Source organism: Budorcas taxicolor, chromosome 1 (assembly GCF_023091745.1).
Source record: "Budorcas taxicolor isolate Tak-1 chromosome 1, Takin1.1, whole genome shotgun sequence".
Lineage (NCBI taxonomy): Eukaryota > Metazoa > Chordata > Mammalia > Artiodactyla > Bovidae > Budorcas > Budorcas taxicolor.
In genome coordinates this window covers 144,026,274-144,046,127 of record NC_068910.1, presented here as the reverse complement: position 1 = coordinate 144,046,127, position 19,854 = coordinate 144,026,274, and the positions used below count along the sequence as shown (strand labels likewise).

General features: G+C 42.1%; 1 long non-coding RNA gene across 2 annotated transcripts; it reads left to right on the top strand.

The window, feature by feature from the left end:
• Positions 1–52: 52 nt before the first annotated feature.
• Positions 53–7,554, top strand: LOC128043354 (uncharacterized). 2 transcript variants are annotated; one of them, XR_008198948.1, is made up of 4 exons: positions 53–321; positions 892–3,505; positions 4,500–4,803; positions 6,233–7,554. It is a non-coding gene; the product is annotated as an uncharacterized LOC128043354 (long non-coding RNA). The 2 variants fall into 2 exon arrangements; XR_008198947.1 differs by having other exon boundaries at positions 4,500–7,554.
• Positions 7,555–19,854: the final 12,300 nt, after the last annotated feature.

Genomic DNA, 19,854 nt, shown 5'->3' with positions numbered 1-19,854 from the left:
TGTGACGTCGGCGTCTTCGCTGTAGCAAAGCTCGGCCTCTGGAATTCTGAGAACTAATTTGCTATTCGGTGACATAAGAGGGGGAGTGCGCTTTGCTTCCCCGGGGTCTGGGGCTCATTTCTCCTCTCTTCCCCATAAACTCAGCTCCTCAGAGCTCAAAACACAAAAGGAAGCGAGAGGTTCGAACCTTTGGGAAAAGTCTGTTATATATAGTAGGTTTCGGGGCGAGTAAGAGAGAGAAAAAAAAAAAAATAAACACCACAGCTCTTTCCAGCTAGAATATTAGGCACCACGAGAAAAATATTTGCCAAGCAGTTTTCGGTGGGTTCATTTGCTTTATTTTTATTTGGGACAGTTTGGGTTTTTTTTTTTTTCCTTGGTGTGGTGGTTTGGGATTTGGGGTGGTTGTATTATGATGGTTTTCGGATTTTTGCTTCTGATTTTTGCCTTTTGCAACTTTGTGATGTTACGTAAATCGTATGATCCCGCATCGGTTGGATTTTGTTTTGTTTTACCCCTATGAAATGTCTCAAACGATTTAAAGAAGATGTGTTATTTTAATACTGATAGTGTTGAAAGAAGCTTGAGTTTTTTGTCATATGTAACAATTCCGACCCCCACTTTTTTCAGGGGGGCGGGGAAGGGTGTTCAGTTTTCCTTTTTCCCTTGGACTTTTACTGAGAGGACGCTGTCCTGCGCTTGAAAGACATGTTCACAGGATGTGTTTTGGTTTGTTTCTTTCCAGGACAGCAAGTGGTGGGTTTACTCTGTTATTGTTGACTCTTAGGAAAATTCTTGCTGCAAGAAACGTGTGTGTATGTGTACGCGTACGCGTGTGTTCTACAAAATTCTGTGAGCCAAATACATGTTTGTGTTCTGCTTTTTCTTTAGGTCTTGGTTCCCCCCCGCTCTCTCCCAGCTCGTTTCAAGGTCGTTGTTCAAAACCTCTCCTGTCTGTGTTTAAAGAGACCAGCCGGAGGGAATTCTAAAGGCCTGCGGTGCCAGTATCACAGATACTGCGTGGATTTAGAACAGACTGTGCTACAACTACAACGCGGTTCACGCAGCACAGTCCTCTTAGTTTTAGAGCTGAGTTAGGAGGAGGAGGAAAAGGGGGGAAATCTTTCTTTCTTCCTTCCTTTCTTTTTAAAGGCAAATGCAGTGCAGAATCATTTCACTGTGGGCCTTGGTTTGTTTATTCAGAACTGCCAGTTTCCCTATTTAAATGTTGGTTGGGGTTTTTTTCCCCTCCTACTCATCCCTGAATGAGGGAGACTCTTGTTTCTTTTATGTCTCTCTCTTAAAAGAGGGTGTGAGGGGAAAATAATATTTCAGATTCCTCAAGTATTAACCCAAAATGTTTGGACCAGAAGCAGCTTTCAAAGGTCAGGCTGTTCTGAGCCTTGGCTATGAAAGTCCTTCAGGCGGACTCATTAAATTACAGAGGAGTTCTTAAAGGTTCCACAAAATTTCTGCGCATGTTAATTTCCAATAAAGATCTCTCCCCAAATAATCTACCTCTCCAAATTTGGGTTTATAGTGGAGAAGTGAGCAGAGAGATTACTGGCTATTTCCTGGGATATTTGGGGATCTCTTTCCCAGAAGTCTGTAAGAAGTTCAGATCTGTTGCTGAAAATGTCAGTGCAGCCCCCCTTTTGAAAAGGCCGTGTTGGAGTTTTTAGAACCAGGAGAGATCCAAAGGGATCGATTGTTTTCCACAAGGGCTGGAGCTTAGGAAAAATGACTAAAGTGTGTCTGTCCCTTTGAAATCTGAATATTTTAATACTTATTGACAGATGGATTACTGCAGCTTCTGCAGAAAAGCCTGTCTTGTGAAGGTTTTTTGAAAAATATACATAGGCCTAATCCTGTCACCCTTGTGGAAATGAACATTTTACCCCCGAAGACACACGTTATCATTAAGTGCAGATTCATTTTGCCAGAAGGCAGACTGTTTTTTAAATTGTCCCCTTCCTCCTGAGTTCGAAAGAGTTTTAAAGGAATCCCACCGGATTCTAAATGACACCCGGTTTTGCTGAAGCGATCGTCTTTGTGTATTTCTATGGGTGATAATTTTTGTATTTTTTATTAGTATGTTCTCAGGTGTATCTGTGTGGTTTGGAATGTGAATTGTGTGGTTCTCCCCTGCTACTGATTCTGCAGTGTGATAACTTTTGTGATGTGGGGTCCCTTTTCTTGTCAAAGTTGCCATCCAGCCTCAGTGGGTCCTCCCCACCACCACTTTAAACACACTGCTTGTCCCTCTCGCGTTCTCTTTGCCACTCCAATCTTAGCCCCGTGGGGGCGCTGCAGAGCAAAGGGAAATCTGCTCTCTAGCAGTAGAACCAACCAGAGTGGGGGCTGGGAGTGAATTCACCCTTCTAGTTCCTCAGCCCTCTAATTCTCTGCGAGAAGTCTGTAAAGGAAGACCCCACTAGGCCTGGTTTATAGCTAATTAATCCCATCACCAGGGGCCTCAGACCTTTTCTGGGGCCAAGTGCCAGAGTCCCACATTTCTAATACTACCCACCCCCCCCCCAAACTGAAAGAAATTAACCAGGAGATGTTAAAAGAAAAAAAATTATTGAAAATATTTTAAAGGTAAGGATTTACATTTTGTAGGTCCCCTTCTCTTTTCCAAATGAGTGGTGAGGAAAATTGTGCACCCACATCTCAATCTCTTTTCAATTACTAGGAAAGTAACTTTATCAGATGTTTTATACCCATTGAATTTCTTCCATAATGTCCTGCCTTCTCTCATTTCTTGATTTCTCCCCATTAGTAACCAGTTGGCATCACTCTGTGAACCTCCCTCACCCCAGCAGTGATAAGATTAAAGGAAGGATTGACTTGAATATATTCAAATTCTTTCAAATCATCCATAAGAAGACCTGAAGAGAGATTTCATGTCTGGGGTCTTATGTGTGATTCTTGTGAACTTGGTGGGTTATGTATCAAACCAGTCCTATGATTTAATGGCTTCTGGCTATTAATACTCAAAGTAGAGGATCAAGTTAGCCCGTTTGCCTGGTGGTTTGGGCATGGTAATAGGTTCTTAATCACAAGTTCTGGGTAAATATAAGCTTTGTTGCAAAATAAAATAGCTTGGTCTTAATATTACATCTGTTTAAGGAAAGGAACAGATTTTGCATCCAGTTCCCTCACAAATTTCCCAATATAGTCACAGCTGTAACGGAGCTATCCTTGGAGTAAACACTGTCTTGTCCTCTTTCTAAGGGGACTCCCAAGAGGAAGTTGGTTTCACCTGTCAGGAATTTCTGGCACCTTGGTAGATCTTGAAACTGTCACATAAGAGAATTATAGATTTTAGGACTGGAAGGAACTTTGCAGATCAATCAACTCCTCGAGGCTTCCTTCTTTCAAGAGGACAGGAGGGCCATCACTGGAGGCATGCGGGACCCCGAGACACAACTGAAAACAGGTCTTTGTGGTTCTATGGTCCTGTGTTAGAGAATCAGGAAGATCTGACTACCTGGGCTTTGAGGTGGGTGTCTCGTTTTCTGACAGAATTGAGGAAAGCGAGGCTGCTTTGGGCTCTGTGTGAATTGTAAACTGGTTCTCAGAACCAACTCCAAGTCACAATGAGTATTGAGTTTTGACAGTCATTTGGACTTGGTGGTGCCTGTCACCTATACTGTGGTACTCAACAGCTACTTTTGATAGGTATGGGAGATTTTATGTACCCATTCATTTTATTTCAAATCCTTCATTTAGAGCTATTGTAAACAAGCCCCTTATATTTCCTTGGAGAGAAAAAAGCATTTTCTTGGTATGATTTAGAAAAATTGAGCAGAAAGTTTTGAGACTTTTTTTAAAAAGATGATTTCCAGTCACTACCTTCAGAAAAAGAAGTGTCAACGTTTAATTTTGATCCATATGCTGCCTGCTTTCAGCCTGTATTATTCTGAGACTTTTTTTTTTCCTTTAGAAACCTTTTCAGCCTAGCCCAGAGTTTACCCCCAAAACACTGATTTTTTCCATACTTTTCTCACTAATTTAAAATGGAAATAAATATTGGGAGCTTAAAATAGAGAAGTGATTGGGGGTGCATAATCATTTGTTTATTGCATTCAATCACTGTTTTGAATAACAGGGTTTTCACTTCCTTTGAAACCTTAGCATGAGGGAAAGCAACAGCTGGACCAGGAGGGGGTTGGAGGGAGGAAGGCACCGGAGTGTTTGTAAACTCAGGGTGGCTGGCCCACCCTGCCATTGGCTGCCGGCTGCAGTACTTAGCTGTCTTTACTACCTAAGGCTAGAAGTGGAGAAACTTGATTTGCGTGTTGTGCCTGCCTTTTTTTTTTTTTTCCTTTCTTCTCCACACCGCCCTCTGCACACCTGACCATGCCAAAGCCTATTTGAAGCTGGCTTGATAGCAGGGAGAGCTGGAGAGCAGAAGAATGTGCAGAGGGGGAGGGAGGGAGTACTCGGTACTTTTCCATTCACATCTCCACAGTGGCTTTTCTTGTTTATTTCAGCCTCCACCCGCAGAACCCTTTGAGCTGCCTGAAATCCGAGTCATTAAACTGTTCCCTGAGGTCAGACCACAGATGCCCGATGCATGTTTCCTCCATGTCAACGTCTATGTAACATGTACATACAGAGACACACGCAAAAAAGTGTGTAACTGCGGGGGCACAGTGTGAGGTAGGAGAAGAAACAAAACAAAACTGGATTTGCTGCCAGAAGACCTTGGTTTCTAATTACAGTTCTGCCAGGAACTCCTTATCTGATGTGGAACAAAACCACTTGTCAGGACTCAGCCTCCTTAACTGTGTGAAGGTATAACCCCAGTGTCTGCAGAATGTCTATCAGTTCTAAATTTAATACCTTTATGTCTAAATATATATATATCTGTAACTTTAAGATGGAGAGGGGAATGGAAAGAAGCTGAGTATATATGTGTCCCTGAGGTGGGAGAAAGAGTTAAAATGTAAACTTCTAAGTAAAGAAGGCAGTCCCAGAATCCTCACCCTATCAATTTTTAACCAATTGTAGACCAAAGTCTGAGATTATGCTGAATAGGTCCAAAAGCCAATTGAAGATTTCAAATGTTAAGAGCTGGAAGTGCCAGTTCTAAGACCTTGTACCTTTGATCTCCTGCATTCCTATCAGATGTGACAGTTCCCAAGTGTCTTTTCTGCACCACAGTTCAGTCCCGCCCCACCACTTCTATTTGTTTTTGGAATCGGTCCTAGTCAGTGACAGGAAGGAGTTGACACTTGTAAACCATGCACACTCTAAGCCACTGGGTCCCATGTGGATGTAAAAAATATGTCATAATATTCATACAGAAGGAGAAGAAAAAAAAAAAACCTAGATAGAAATTCCTGGTAAGAAACTGAGAGGTAGCTCAGCCATCACTGCATTAAAAGTAATTATTTGAAGTCAGAGGAAATAACAGATGAGGAGTTTGACCTTACCAAAAAAAAAAAAAAAAAAAGCCTTCCTCTACCAAAACAAAGGCAATGATAGAGATCCTTTCTGCCAATATTTCCTATACTTCTGTGATCTCCATTCTTTAAAAAGAAAGGTCTGATTGTCTTAAGCAAAAGGCCTTTAACGGACCTTGGAATCTTCAGGAAATAAAAGTAACTCCTATTTATTAACAGCGACCTCCCCACCACCACCATCCCTCCATTTAAACCTTCTGGAATATTGATGCCTGTTTACAAGGAGAGATGGAGCCAGTTCCATTCTCTCAATGAAAAACTATTGAGAGTTATAATAGGCTAGCACTGGGAAGTGAAAGTGAGTCACTCAGTGGTGTCTAGACTCTTTGTGACCCTATGGATGATATAGTCTGTGGAATTCTGCAGGCCAGAGTACTGGAGTGGGTAGCCTTTCCCTTCTCCAGGGCATCTTCCCAACCCGGGGATTGAGCCCAGGTCTCCTGCATTCCAGGCAGATTCTTCACCAGCTGAGCCACCAGGGAAGCCAAAGAATACTGGAATGCATAGCCTATCCCTTCTCCAGTGGATCTTCCTGATGCAGGAATTGAACCGGGGTCTCCTGCATTGCTGGTGGATTCTCTACCAGCTGAGCTACCAGGGAAGCCCTCTGTCCTCAGCCATTGTCTGATTCACAACTGATTTTGTATCATTGGAAACTGAGGCCCACACAGAATGTATTTGCCACACACACTGGATCAGGCTGAGTCAGATCCAGAACTTTGATGTCCTGGTTCTAAATCCACTGTGTTTTTCCATAGCTTATCATGAGAAGAGGATATAGGGTGGGCAGACCTGCCAAAGAGCCATTTTCTGTAGCCTTACATTTTCTGTGACCTTCAGAGAAGTCCCCACTTTTGGACTCCTGAGATGATCGCCACTGAGGTTCTACATCAGCCTTAACAGTACAATGGCAGTATGGAAAGGAGCAGACTGGCATTCCCAAGTTCTGCCTGTGGGTCCCAGTGAGGGACGCCGTATAGGATTCCTCACAGTTTCCTATGGTACTGTGACTTATCACTGTTAATAAACCTATAATTACCTCATGAGTAGTGCGATTGCATTGTAATTGTGTGTATGTTGGTGTTAAAAGTGTAAAACTTAATGTATTTTTGGCCTAGAAACAATGATGCTACGATAGCCAAGAGCCCACCTGGTGCCATTTCTTGATTTCTTGAACCAGCCTTGGATAAATGGCTGGTCCTAGGCTAGGACTGGGGCAAGAAGTATATATGAAATTAGAATGGAACATTATATAGCACTGTAAATAAGGAATTGCTGAAAAACAAACAAGAACTGCATCCATAGAGTATTTCAAAGAGACTGGAGCCACCTGAAGAACTCCCAATGGCCAAAGCTGGAAAATTTGGAGCAAGAAAAAGAAATCGACTAGTATTGGATCACAACCCAAAGTATAAAAGAAATATCCATGAATCTACACTGATCTAAATTACTAAATAAATTAACAAAAGAGAAAAGAGAAAAATTTCTTTTGCAGAAGAATTCCAAAGAATTTGTGTAGATACACTGCTGTCAAGGATGGGAATAGGTATATAACTGCTCACTCCTGAAGTGTGAGCTATGGGTAATGACTTCCTTCCAAAGAGTACAGTTTAGGAAGGGACGGGGGAGGCAATAATTTTACATGGAGAAATCTAGCAAACACTACTCCAGCCACTTCATCAAGAGCAACATCAGCAATTATAAACCGTGTTGACTGTGTGTACCTTTGATATGAGGAATCCGAACATGGCTCTTTAACTCTGTGATCTTTCTTCCATACCTCAGACTATTTATGAGAAAGGTATCAGACAGATTTCTACAGAAGGGCATCCTACAAAAGACATCACCAGAATTCCCCAAAACTATCGCGGGAAGTCTGAGAAATTGCTACAGCCAAGAGCAACCTCGCACAAGATGACAATATAATGTAGAGTCCTTGGTGGGGTCATAGAAAAAGATAAACCCAGACAAATCTGAATAATTGACAGAATTTAGTTAATAATATTTCATCAGTGTTGTTTCATTAATTGTTACAAATGTTCCATTGTAATATAAAATGTTAATGATAATGAGAAAATGGTTACAGGGTTGTTCTATCTTCTCAATATATCTGTTTAAAAAATATTTAGAGGCATATCTTTTTTTTTTCCTTCAATATGAGAAACTTCCGAAAATGAGTTGCTGCTGCTGCTGCTAAGTCGCTTCAGTCGTGTCTGACTCTGTGCAACCCCAGAGACGGCATCCCACCAGGCTCCCCCATCCCTGGGATTCTCCAGGCAAGAACACTGGAGTGGGTTGCCATTTCCTTCTCCAATGTATGAAAGAGAAAAGTGAAAGTGAAGTCGGTCAGTCGTGTCCGACTCTTAGCAACCCCATGGACTGCAGCCTACCAGCCTCCTCCATCCATGGGATTTGCCAAGCAAGAGTACTGGAGTGGTAAAAAATATTCAGGAGGCATATCTTTTTTTTTTTCCTTCAAATGAGAAACTTCCGAAAATGAGCTAGGTCTCTTGAAATCGAGGAGATTTTCTTCTCACTCAGTCATGCCCCCCAAATAGAGTCAGGAAAATGAGGGAACCTGCATGTATTCTTCAGTTTACTAAATTGAAAGCAATTTAGCTAATTTCTGTATGTCACCATCTGGACACAGAGCTGTCAGAACACCAGAGAAGCACCAAAGACCAAGTGTTGTCATGGTGGTGGGTGACTCAAGCCACCTCCTTAATCACTTAGTCTACATTTCTTTCAGAAAACCCTCCATGGAAACAAGGTCCTGAAAGATCTAGCCTTCAGTCCATACAGGACACGCAATACTTAGGGATTCACCACTGAGGTTGGGGGAGCTCCAGGACCTTCCAGAATGTCTGGTATCTCATTGTACAACTCCAGAAGATCTGTGCATCTCATCAGAGGTTAACTCTGGGTCTAGAGAAGAATGCTGGCTGGACCCCATAACTCTTGAGTTTGTCTTCATTCTGACTATGACCCCCTTACCTAAACTAGAGAAATCCAGAGAGAGAAATGGTTTGCCAAGACCACCCCGCAAATTAGTGGTAGAGCTGATTCCCATCAACCAACCTACCCTGAATAAAGTTTTTTTGCTGCAGTATTCTCTTTAGTAAACTGAGGACTACTATTGCATTAGTGTATTAATACATTATTTCAGAAATGCCGCATTTATTTCTCACTGTCAGTTACCAGTGGTGTCCAATTCCGATGCTGCACTGCGTTTCAAGTGTCTCTTCCTTCTTTCCCTGTTTCCTCACCTTTTCTCACTTGCATCAACCTCTCTGCCACGTGGTTATAAGATCCTTGGACCAACACCTATACTCACGATGGAGGCTTTTATTTAAATACTTCTTGGTGAAATGAGGTGAGACTAAATGCTATCACAGTCCAATTTGGCTAGCATGACTCTCAGCAATCTATTTGGTCACATGTCTCAAGAATCATAAATGCAGTCATGCCCTTCGACCCAGTAATTCTACTTCTAGGAATCTATCTTCAAGGCACAATTCAACATGTGGGGGAAAAGAAATCTTTGAATGAATATATGCATCCAAGCATTATATCTAGCAATAAAATGGTTGAACAATCTACATGTCCCACTATGATGGGTTGGAGGAAAGGGATTGAACACAGAAGGGTTAAATGTAAATGCAACTAATTTAAAAAAAAACAGGATTGGAAAATATTTGTGGTAACAGATAAAGTGAAAAGAGGTAGAATGCATATGTAGTGTATTTGTGTGTGGTTGCACGCTAAGCCACTTCGGCGTCCGACTCTGTGACTCTGTGGACTGTAGCTCTCCAGGCTCCTCTGTCCATGGGATTCTCCAGGCAAGAGTGGATTGCCATGCCCTCCCCAAGGGGATCTTTCTGACCCAGAGGTAGAATCTGAGTCTCTTATGTATTCTACATTGGCAGGCAGCTTCCTTACCACTAGTACCACCCGGAAAGCCCAGTGTATTTATAACTCTGTTTAAAAATACTATACATAAAAAATAAACTAGATATAAATAAAAGTACACAATTACCAAAAAAAACCCCAAAACAAAAAAACTATTTACATTGCTTCTCTCTTAAGGAGGTAGGATCACAGATACTTTTTTCTCCTTTATTTTTTGTCTTCCAAACTGTATAATGTTTATATATCAGTTTGATAGCTATCTATCTCATAAGCACATACTCAAGACCATGAAAAGCCCTGAGTGAAGTCTTTTAAATGCAAGCAGTTAGCCCTGTAATTCACAGTTTTGAATGTTTGATCTAAAGTTGAAGCCTCCCACATCTTTGAGGCCTAGAGCAAAAGTGAGAACTGCCCACTCAGTCCTGGAGAAGACCTTTTACTCTGGGAGACACTTGTCTCCACACCAACAAAACTTTTCTGAGCACATTGACCATAAAGAGTTGAATGGATCCTGTAAATCTTTGATCTGTCTCCGCCCCCTGGGTCTTGGTGTGCTTATCTGGTTTGTTGGTGTTTCACAGCATTTGCAAATGTCAAAGGGTTTCCCGGTTGCTTTACTGTCTCTATGAGGCCACCCAGGAGATCTCCTGGTAAAGAGACCTTCTTTGAGATCCTCCTGGGACTATGGGAGATTTGTTTTTAATTCTTATAACCTGTTTGACTAGTGAATTCTAAGGAGAACAATTTAAAAACAAACTATCAATTTTTTTTTCCCTTCAGAGAATCACAGGGTTGTTAGGAACTTCAAGGGGGTGGGCAGTTACCATCGTTTGAATCTCTGGTTCTCAGAAAAGGGCATGGAGGGGAGATGGCAGGATCTAGGAGGTGAGGTAAGAACCATAGTTCTGTTAAGCCCTCTTCTCTTAGACCACTGATCTAATTCCTCATACTCAAGCTCATTCATTCACTCATTCACACAACACACAGTTCATTGGGAGCCTTTTGGGGTATAGACACTACTTTCACTGTATACTGGGAAAATAAATATGAATACAACAGGGGACTTTGGCTCTAGGGGACACGTAGTCTACTGAGAAAGCAAAGGCCAAGAATGGTGCAAAAGCTGCCCTAGGTCATGCAAAAGATAGTCCCCTTGCCAGGCCGGGCCCCAGTATCCTGATTCTGAGCCAAATAAAACTCTCTGGCTTCTTCTCAGATGCTGTGTCTACCTCCCACTCCAAACCAGTGCCAGGCACTGACTGCCTCCTTGGGCAGCTTCAGCCTCTGAGTTTTTCATTCAATATTGATGAGAACAGAATATAACTCAGCTGCCTCAATGTACCATCCAGCAATGGTGGATACACTATGCAATGCACCCAATACCCAAAGCAGAGAAATCCACAAGAGCCTGAAGCACATGCAGCTTCACCACCCCCAACACCTGGTCAGCTCAGCCTACAGGCCAGAGCTTTGCCTGGACTGTGATTTTTACATCTTTGCATGCCTGACAGGTTCTACAACGAACACAGCTTCATGCTATTCCAAAGCACACAGCCTCAAGTAATGTCCACAGCCTGGAATCCAGAACCCAATACTATATCTAACAGGATCTAAACACCTAATAGATCCTGATGCCTTCTCAACTAAATCCAAGTTTACCCCAACCCTCTGGGCATCCTGGACCTTTGGGTAATACACTAACAAGTGATAAAACCAGGTACCAATCCTGCTCCCAGACCATTTTGCATAGTACACTAGTTGCCAAGGCCCAGCCTGCCTGATGGTTGGACCCATGTGCCAGGAATCGTAACCATTCCCTTTCTATGGCCAGGCAAGGACGAGTTGGTTATAAAAATGGCCTAAGAATTCCTGATACAATTTCAACAATCTTCAATTAGTTGGAAGGCGCATGAAGCGGCAGCTTGCAGCTCACCCTTTGGTGGCACTGGCACTGAAATGCTGGCAGAATGCTCAAAAGAAAATGGGACAGAAAAAGATTAATAATGACATTAATAAAGGTCATAATTTGGAAATATATATTGAGAAGACTTGACGATGGTGATGGTAAATCAATAACCAAGCACTTTAGGCCCTCAAACTTCTTCCTGGTCTTGTCTCCTGTAACAGTTTTATACCCCAGACCCTTAGCATTCTCCAAGGACCCAGACACTTACCTCCACTCCACACCCAGGGCTCGATCATTGCCTTTGATAGGCTAGAAGCTCCTCAAAGACAAGAATACCTCATTTTTGTTGAATTGTACTTATGTCCAACACATGGTACTCACTTAGGAAATGTTGATTGAATTCAAGTAGGTAGAACTGAAAGAGAATTTGATGTGAAATCTGATGATCTGGGTTCCAGTTAAAGTTCCACAACTGACTAACTTCTTTGAGTCTCAGTTTCTTGTTCTCTAAAATGGTAATTTCTGTTCAGGGACGACATCACAGGATTCCCGTGAGAGTCAAGTACCATGGAGGGAAAGTACTTTGGAAATTATAATGCATAATTCAAAGTAGTTGTTGACTGTTGAGTGAATGGACAAACTAACGAGTGAATCATCACAGTGAAGTGAAGCCATCAGGTTATTCCATAACTGATTTTGTGATTCAGATTATATCTGGGGAACAATGTGTTTGCAGTGTCCTGCCTTGACTTTTAACCATCCTTAAATATGGTTATTTCACTTCCTGAAATAATTTAACTCTTTCAGTACAGGAAGACATAAATTACTGCAGAGGATTCATACTCATCCATAGAAAATAAAAAAGATCATCAGAAAGTCTTTATGTTCTTGAAATGCAGAATTGGAAATGACCCATTTCCCAGTAATGGGAACTGAAATCCAGTATTAGATCCTCCTTTTCGGTACCTTCTTCCTCTTCCTCCTCTTTCTACCTTGGCCCCTCCCTACCCCTCCCTTGCACCCAAATGGAATAAGTCTTTTGTTTTGAGCTAACTTTAGTCTTGGAAAAAGGTATTAACAAAGCACAAATCCATCAGGGCTGTTTTCTAGGAGCAACAAGTTAAGTTCTTGAGTTGATGGGTGAGTCACTAAAACAGGAAGGTAGGATAGCTTTGTACCAAAGGCCCAATGCAAATGACAGAGAGAACCTTGGACCAGCTTTGTCCTGTAAGAGAATCCATGCATCTCTCTATCCCTTCTGCCTCCCCAACAAACATAGAACAGATTTCATGGATGTGACAGTGAATATAAAAAAGAGTTAGGAACAAGCTGGTCTTGATAAGGAGGAAGAAACAAAACATGAACATGGGTGCTGGAGAGAAGGTAAGGGCTTCACTCCAGTAACAAAACAAGGCAATGTGTAAGATGAAGCAACAGACCTTTGTTAGAATTTAAAAAAAAAAATCTACTCAAAAGTCTAGATTCTACTTCTTATAATCTACGACAGTAGGTACCTAAAAGGAACGAAATACCAGGTGGACTCAGGGGAAATAAAATGACAGATCTTCAAAAGGGCCAGGACGTGTGGCAAGAGAAAGTTCCTAGAACTGAGACGTCGTCTGCCCATATTTGCCAGTTTTGCCAGCACCAAACCCATGATGAACAGCTAATTTATTTTTGGATTCCTACAGGTGGGAAGAAGAACATACTGGATGTATATGGCATTAAAAAAAAAACCAAAAACCTCCAACATGGGAGTGCTGGGACAATGTCCAAGATGTGCAAGGGCAGCCACCTCCCCCATATGGTTCCTTTTTTTCCCTTTCTACCCTTCCCATTCCCAACACCTCTAACCCAAGCATACCTGTGAAGTTGCATTCCTGCACAAAGCTAAATATGTATGTGTTGTTGGGGGTGGGGGGTGGGGGAGGGGGATGGCCCTGGGAGAAAGCAAAGTAACATAAAGATACTTCCCTTTTCAACACTGAAAGCTGGGAAGGCTCAGAAGAAAATGAAGGAGTGCTGTAAGATTCTAGGAACTAGAAACTGAGAAGATGGAGAAACAGAAAATATTCAACTGTATTCTCTTATTTTATTATTCATTTGGTTGGACTTCTTTCAGCATGGAATAAATATGTGTTGATATTTTCAGGTCTTATCAATTTACAGCGACAAAAGTAATGTAGTGAGCACCTATGCTAAGTACTAGGCTACACTTTGCACACACAAAGAACAATTGCAGACCTGCCGTAACAGAAGCTTGTAGTCTAGTCAAGGAGACAATCGTTATACAAGTAAATCCACAGGTGAGTAAACATTATAAATTACGATAGCTGAAATACAGGCATAGGTAAGGTGCTCTGGCATGGGAGAAGGAGGGAACTTACCTAATGCACAGGGCTCTCTATAAGGTCAACTTTAAGCTGAGATCTGAAAAAAGAGGATAGGTTAGCCAGGTCAAGAATGAGGAGGAGAGTATACTGGGAAGAGGGAACAGAGATCAACAGTCCTAAAGGGAGTAGAACCATGGCACATTCGAGAGCTGAAAGCGGCCGGCATGGCACAGAGACAGTGGATTTGGAGGGAGAATCAGGAGCTGCGCTATGTAGGTCTTGGCAGATGATGGTCAGAAATTTAGAGATTAAGTGTGGTGAGAAGTTATTTAATATTTTCAGGCAGGGTGATGCCATGATATGACTTGTATTTTAAGAAAAGCAGCCCAGCTCGTGTGTGGAAGGTGAATTAGGAAGAAGCACCAGGAGATTCTTGAAGAGGCTACGGTCAGAGTCCCAGAGAGAGATGAAGGTAGCTGGGACTGTAGAAGTGGCAGTGTAGGTGGGGAGGTATGAGAAGGTTTGACACATACTTGGAGGGTAGATTTGACAAGACTGAAAGAAAGATTGGGTAGAGTAGGAGTGGGTGGTAAAGCAGAGAAGGGTATCAAGAATGAATCCCAAGGTTCCGATTTAAGTAATTGGGTGGATATGTTTCTATTTACTGAGTTAAAAATACTGTGAAGGGGGAGCTTGCTGGGAGATAATTGCTGCAAATCAAGAACTCTGTTTCAAATGTGGTGTATTTCAGATGTCTCTGGAGTAGATGTCAAAGTAAGCAGTTGGATATTTAAGACCTGATCTCAAAAGAGATGTCTCAATTTGGGATCTATCAAAATAGAGCTAGAATTTGAAGCTAGGAGAAAAGATTGGTTTTCATATCAGACCAGATGTTGAAAAATAGAATAAAAAATAGTAAAGGTGGAACATGTCTTAGAAATACTCCAGTCCAAACTCATTTCTAAATTGGTAGTGAAATTGGGAACTAAAGTGAAGCCATTAGTGGAAATGGAATTAATAAGAGACTGGGTCTCATTTTTGGAGCAGCACTTATCTCATTTTACAATGTTCTGTCAACATCCGCAGAGAAGGCAATGGCAACCCGCTCCCGTACTCTTGCCTGGCAAATCCCATGGACAGAGAAGCCTGGTAGGCTGCAGTCCATGGGGTCTCAAAGAGTCAGACATAACTGAGCGACTTCACTTTCACTTTTCACTTTCATGCACTGGAGAAGGAAATGGCAACCCACTCCAGTGTTCTTGCCTGGAGAATCCCAGGGACGGGGGAGCCTGGTGGGCTGCCGTCTATGGGGTCGCACAGATACGGACACGACTGAAGCGACTTAGCAGCAGCAGCAGCAGCAGTCAACATCTGACGTCAAAACGATGTAGACTGAGATATTGGGTGAGACATAATTCTATAGGTCTGGCTCCTGGTGTCATATCTCTGTCTCTGCTGGTTCCCTACTTACGAAAAAGACAGTCATCCCAAAGGAACATATCTGGCAGTTTGCTATTGAGAGGGTCCATGCCTTAGAGTGGGTACCAAGCTGCTAAAGCCACATTCCTGTGTAGCTCTGTCCTACTCAGCTTTGCACCTGTGGTCCCTGCAATTATTTAGGAACTGGACCATCCCTCTTCCCAAATGTGAGTCCCTGAAGTTCAGGAGCCACTTTTACTTTTCTTGTTATGTATCTTAATCTCACTCTCACACCTGCAATAAGTAACTTACTCATCTAATACGTGTTTTCAATCAGAAGAACCTGATAAATTGAAACCTTCCATCAGATTTAATGCACCTTTAGTTATCTTTCCATTCTTCCAAGGAAATACATTTACAGAGCACATGCTATGTGTCAGGTAATGGTGCTAAAGGTTCTAACCATGTTCAGTCTTTAAATATAGGTATCATGTCATAGTTGTGATTAGCTTTTGTCCAGTATCTTTAGGCTTATTCATCTGTACACGTTTGTATACCTGCCATCCGATTAGATGAATATTGTGTGCATCAACCGTGTGTACAGAGTTGAAAATCCTCTGTCACTCAGGACTATTAGGCCAGTGCAGGAGAGAGACGTACTGGACATTAGCAATGTTGAGGGCCGTCTCTGAGCTACAACCAGTGTCCTTGGTTAAATATATGGGAGCATGATTGTTTCAAACTGAGAGATCTAAGAATGTTTCTTGGCGGGATGGAGTTTGAACATAGTAATAAAGTAGTGTAAAATAATGAACATATCCTTGAAATAAATATCAAAATAACAAATCTCTGAAATAGTAAGAGTTAACACATATGTGGGACTTAGCACATACTCGCGAAAATACTTTACATTTGTGAGTGTATTTAAGCCTCACAGCAATCTTTTTTTTTTTTTTTAAGATTTGTTAATGTAGACCATTTTAAAAAAGTCTTTATTGGATTTGTTATAATACTTCTGTTGTTTATGTTTTGATTTTTTGGCCACGAGTCATACAAGATCTTAGCTCCTTGTCCAGGGATCAAACCCACACCTCCTGCATTGGAAGGTGAAATCTTAACACTAGACTGCCAGGGAAGCCTTCATTCCTCACAATGATCTTACATAATTGGGTGGTGCTATTATCGTCACTTTAGAGACAGGAAACTGAAGCCCAGAAAGTAACTTCCCTATGGTCAAATAGCTAACACACAGCAGAGATAGGGATTTGAGTGCTAGCGATGGAAACCTCGTGCTCTCCTGCCTTATGAATGAGAGGACTTCAACAGCCAGGTTCAGAAGAAGGGGTGTGGGGAAGGGGGGCATTTCAGACAGAGAGGAGAGCTGAAACAAAGGCACACAGATTAGGTATCACCTAATGATGTGTTATTTTGCCTAGAAAGCTGTCTAGTTTGCAAAGAACTTTCTCAGTCAGTCTTTAACATGCTTGTCCTTGTGACCCTGTGAAGTATAACGTGATTATTATTCCAGTTAGAAAGATGAGGAAATTGGGAGTCAGGACGGGAAGGCACCAGCTGGGCTAGTGAGATATACAGTGAGAGGCAAAACCCAATCTTGTCTCCTCAGACCAGTGCCCTTTCTCATGTTGTAGTGTAAGCAACTAAATATATCCAATGTTCCCATTTCTAAGCAGGCCCCACGCTAGGCTTTTCTTTACAAAAAAAATTTTTTTTAACTTATATTGAAGTTCAGGTGAGCCTGGCAGGCTGCAGTACATGGGGTCGCAGAGTTGGACATGACTTAGCAACTGAGCACGCATGCATAGCTGATTTACAAGGTTGTGATAGTTTCAGGTGGATAGCAAAGGGGCTCAGCCATACAGATACATGTATCCATTCTTCCCCAAACTCCTGTCCCATCCAGGCTGCCACATAACATTGAGCAGAGTTCCTTGTACTATACCGCAGAAACTTGTTGGTTATCCGTTTAAAATATAGCAGTGTGTACATGTAGATTGCAGGGGATTTCCCAGGTGGCTCTGTGGTAAAGAACCCACCTGCCAAGGGAAATATGGCTTCAATTCTTGAGTCGGGAAGATCCCTTGGAAGAGGAAATGGCAACCTACTCCAGTCTTCTTGCTTGGAAAATTCCATGGAGAGAGGACCCTGGCAGGCTATAGTCCTTAAGGTTGCAAAGACTTGGACATGACTGAGCATGCACACAGGCACATGTAGATCCCAAACTCCTTAACTGTCTCTTCCCCCCATTCATTCCCCCTGGCAACTATAAGTTTGTTCTCTTACTGTATATATTCTAATTTCATCTTCACAATGCCCCTTAGAGGTAGGTGTTATTGCATTTTCAAAGAGGAAGTATTTCAACTCTGCCTCTACGTCTTTTTTTGCTTGTTTGTTTTTTTGAGACTACTAATGATTCCCTACAAGCATGTTGAGTTTTGAGTTCATGTTTTGTCTACTCTTTGGCCCCTGGGAACCCCTGACGCTGGAGTATTACCCGTGTGTGAGCCCAAGCAGTGTCTCTAAAAATGGAAAATTCCAATTCATCTCTTTGCCAAAATCTCCCAGTCACTCCTTGCATTTGGCCAACCTTTCCTGTGTGGTGAAAGTCAACATTTAAATATGAAACCCGGCTCAGTTTCCAAAACTTTAATGGCATTATTAAGAATTAGTTACACCTGGGCCTTGTGAATCTCTGAGGGGAAAGATTGGGAATGAGGCTGACTAAACCCTCAAGGCTGGCCAGGAATTTGGTGCAATTGTTGAAATTCTTGACGTAATCTGGGTCTGCACTGGTTGGTGGTACCATTCCAGCTCAGTGAGTACCCTCTGTGTAGGGCATAGTTCTAGGCCCTCTGGGGAAGTAGAAATTAGTGGCTAGAGAAAAAGACTGGCTGTACCGTGGATCCGGTGACAAGTATGTCAAATGCCAAAGAAAGCCGATCAAGCAAGAGCTGGTAAAACTTCACAGCTAGCCCCATGGCCTGAGGCAGCAAGGGCTGGATTCCTGAGCACCAACTTTGTTTGTGCATGTTCAGCTGGAGAATCAGGTAGGGAAGAGGAAAGACTGTCTTCAGTCCTGTTGCCTTCCAGATTTGATGAAGGCTCTAAGAGAGTCATGACCTCAACCTCGTAGGGCAACATTGGGAAAAGACCAGAAAAAAAGGAGAGATAAAATGGCTACAGCTTTTAATGCAGGGGTGTATAGGGGGTGCAGGGATGGAGGGGATAATGGATAGAGTGAAACTTGCAAGTTTTCACTTGATTTTCAAGGCCAACAATATAATGAAGGGGTTTGCTTTTTTTTAAGCTGTTGTCATGCCTTTCCAAAGAGTCTTCCCAGCAAGCTGGATGCCAGACCAGAGGTCTAAGATGTCTCTCCTGATGCCCCTGGCCTTGGTTTGCTGATTTATGAAAGAGGAAAGCAACTGCTACTTCACAGGTATTCTTTTGAGGACTAAATATGGTAAAGCACAGTAAATGGCTCATTAACATAAATGTGTAGAAAATAGACTCTTTGATATCCTGTCCAGCTATCCCATCTGGTAGAAACTACTAGACAGTTCAGTCTCATTTAAGAGAAACTTAGGAATCATCTGATCCAATACCTGAACGCAGTAGATGAGGAGGGAGAAGGCAGTAAGTGCCTTGCCTAAAGGTGAGGCACTTGCCTGAGGGAGTTAGAGGCTGGGGGAGGCGGTGTGGGGAGGAGAGAGCCCCTGGGACATAATCTAATTTTATACTGACAGGAGACATAGGCAGGGGTCTTCATTTTATAAGTCAGACCCAGAGGTTCCAAATGGAAATAGCCTCCCTGAGATCCAAGAGCTAGTAAGCAGATGAGGGGGTGGTTCAAAGCCTGGTTGAGTTCAAACCAAAGCCCATGGTCTTGACCTTACACCATCTCACTAGGTTTTCTGATTCCTTGCATTGACCGATTTTTCAAGGTCTCCATAGCACCTTCAGAAAGCACTGGTGGCTAGAGAAGGGGTTGTTCTTATCTTTTAGAAGCCTGTCTATGAATCACTGCATAACCCTGCTTTATGCAGCTCAGTTTTATGGTCTAAAATATCTAAGTACACTGGCTGCCCCAGGCCTCTTTCACCCCTAACACTTTATTGGTGCTTCACACCAATCAGAGAATGGTCCTCCTTAGCCTCCAAATTCAAGTAGTTCTTATCTGTAAAAATAACCTCTTTAGAATCATCTCCATATGTTTCTTTTTGTTACCTGAGGCCAGCAAAGAGACATGCCTCTCACTTCCTTCCACCAGCACCCAGTAGGTGCTTAATATACTTTTGGATGCATATATCGGTAAAGCAGACATTAATTCTAACAGCATCCTATACACTGAAACAGATTTTTTTTCTTCTCTTTTTTGCATTTCTCTGACCTCTGGCCCCAGTATCCATCCATCTGTATGTCCATTATCCATCCACATGAATTTACATAGATAATTATCAAAATCACACCTATTACATACATGGCATAGATGTGCATGGAGATGCCTGCATATATTCAGTGGACATTGATTAAATCCCTTATGTTACCTAGCTTGAAGTATCACGGGTTAAATCTAGACTGGATTGTTAACTATCTCTAAAGTCTTTTCTTATACTATCACTTAAAAAAAAATTCTGATACTTAGACCAGAAGACATTGCTATGAGCTATATTACTCTATGCTTTACTGAAAAATTAGCTCAAAATCCTGGTCTCTTCTTAATTGTTACCATGTACTGCTGCCACACATATCACGTTCATAGCACAAAGCAGTGGCCTAGAGAAGGGTTTACATT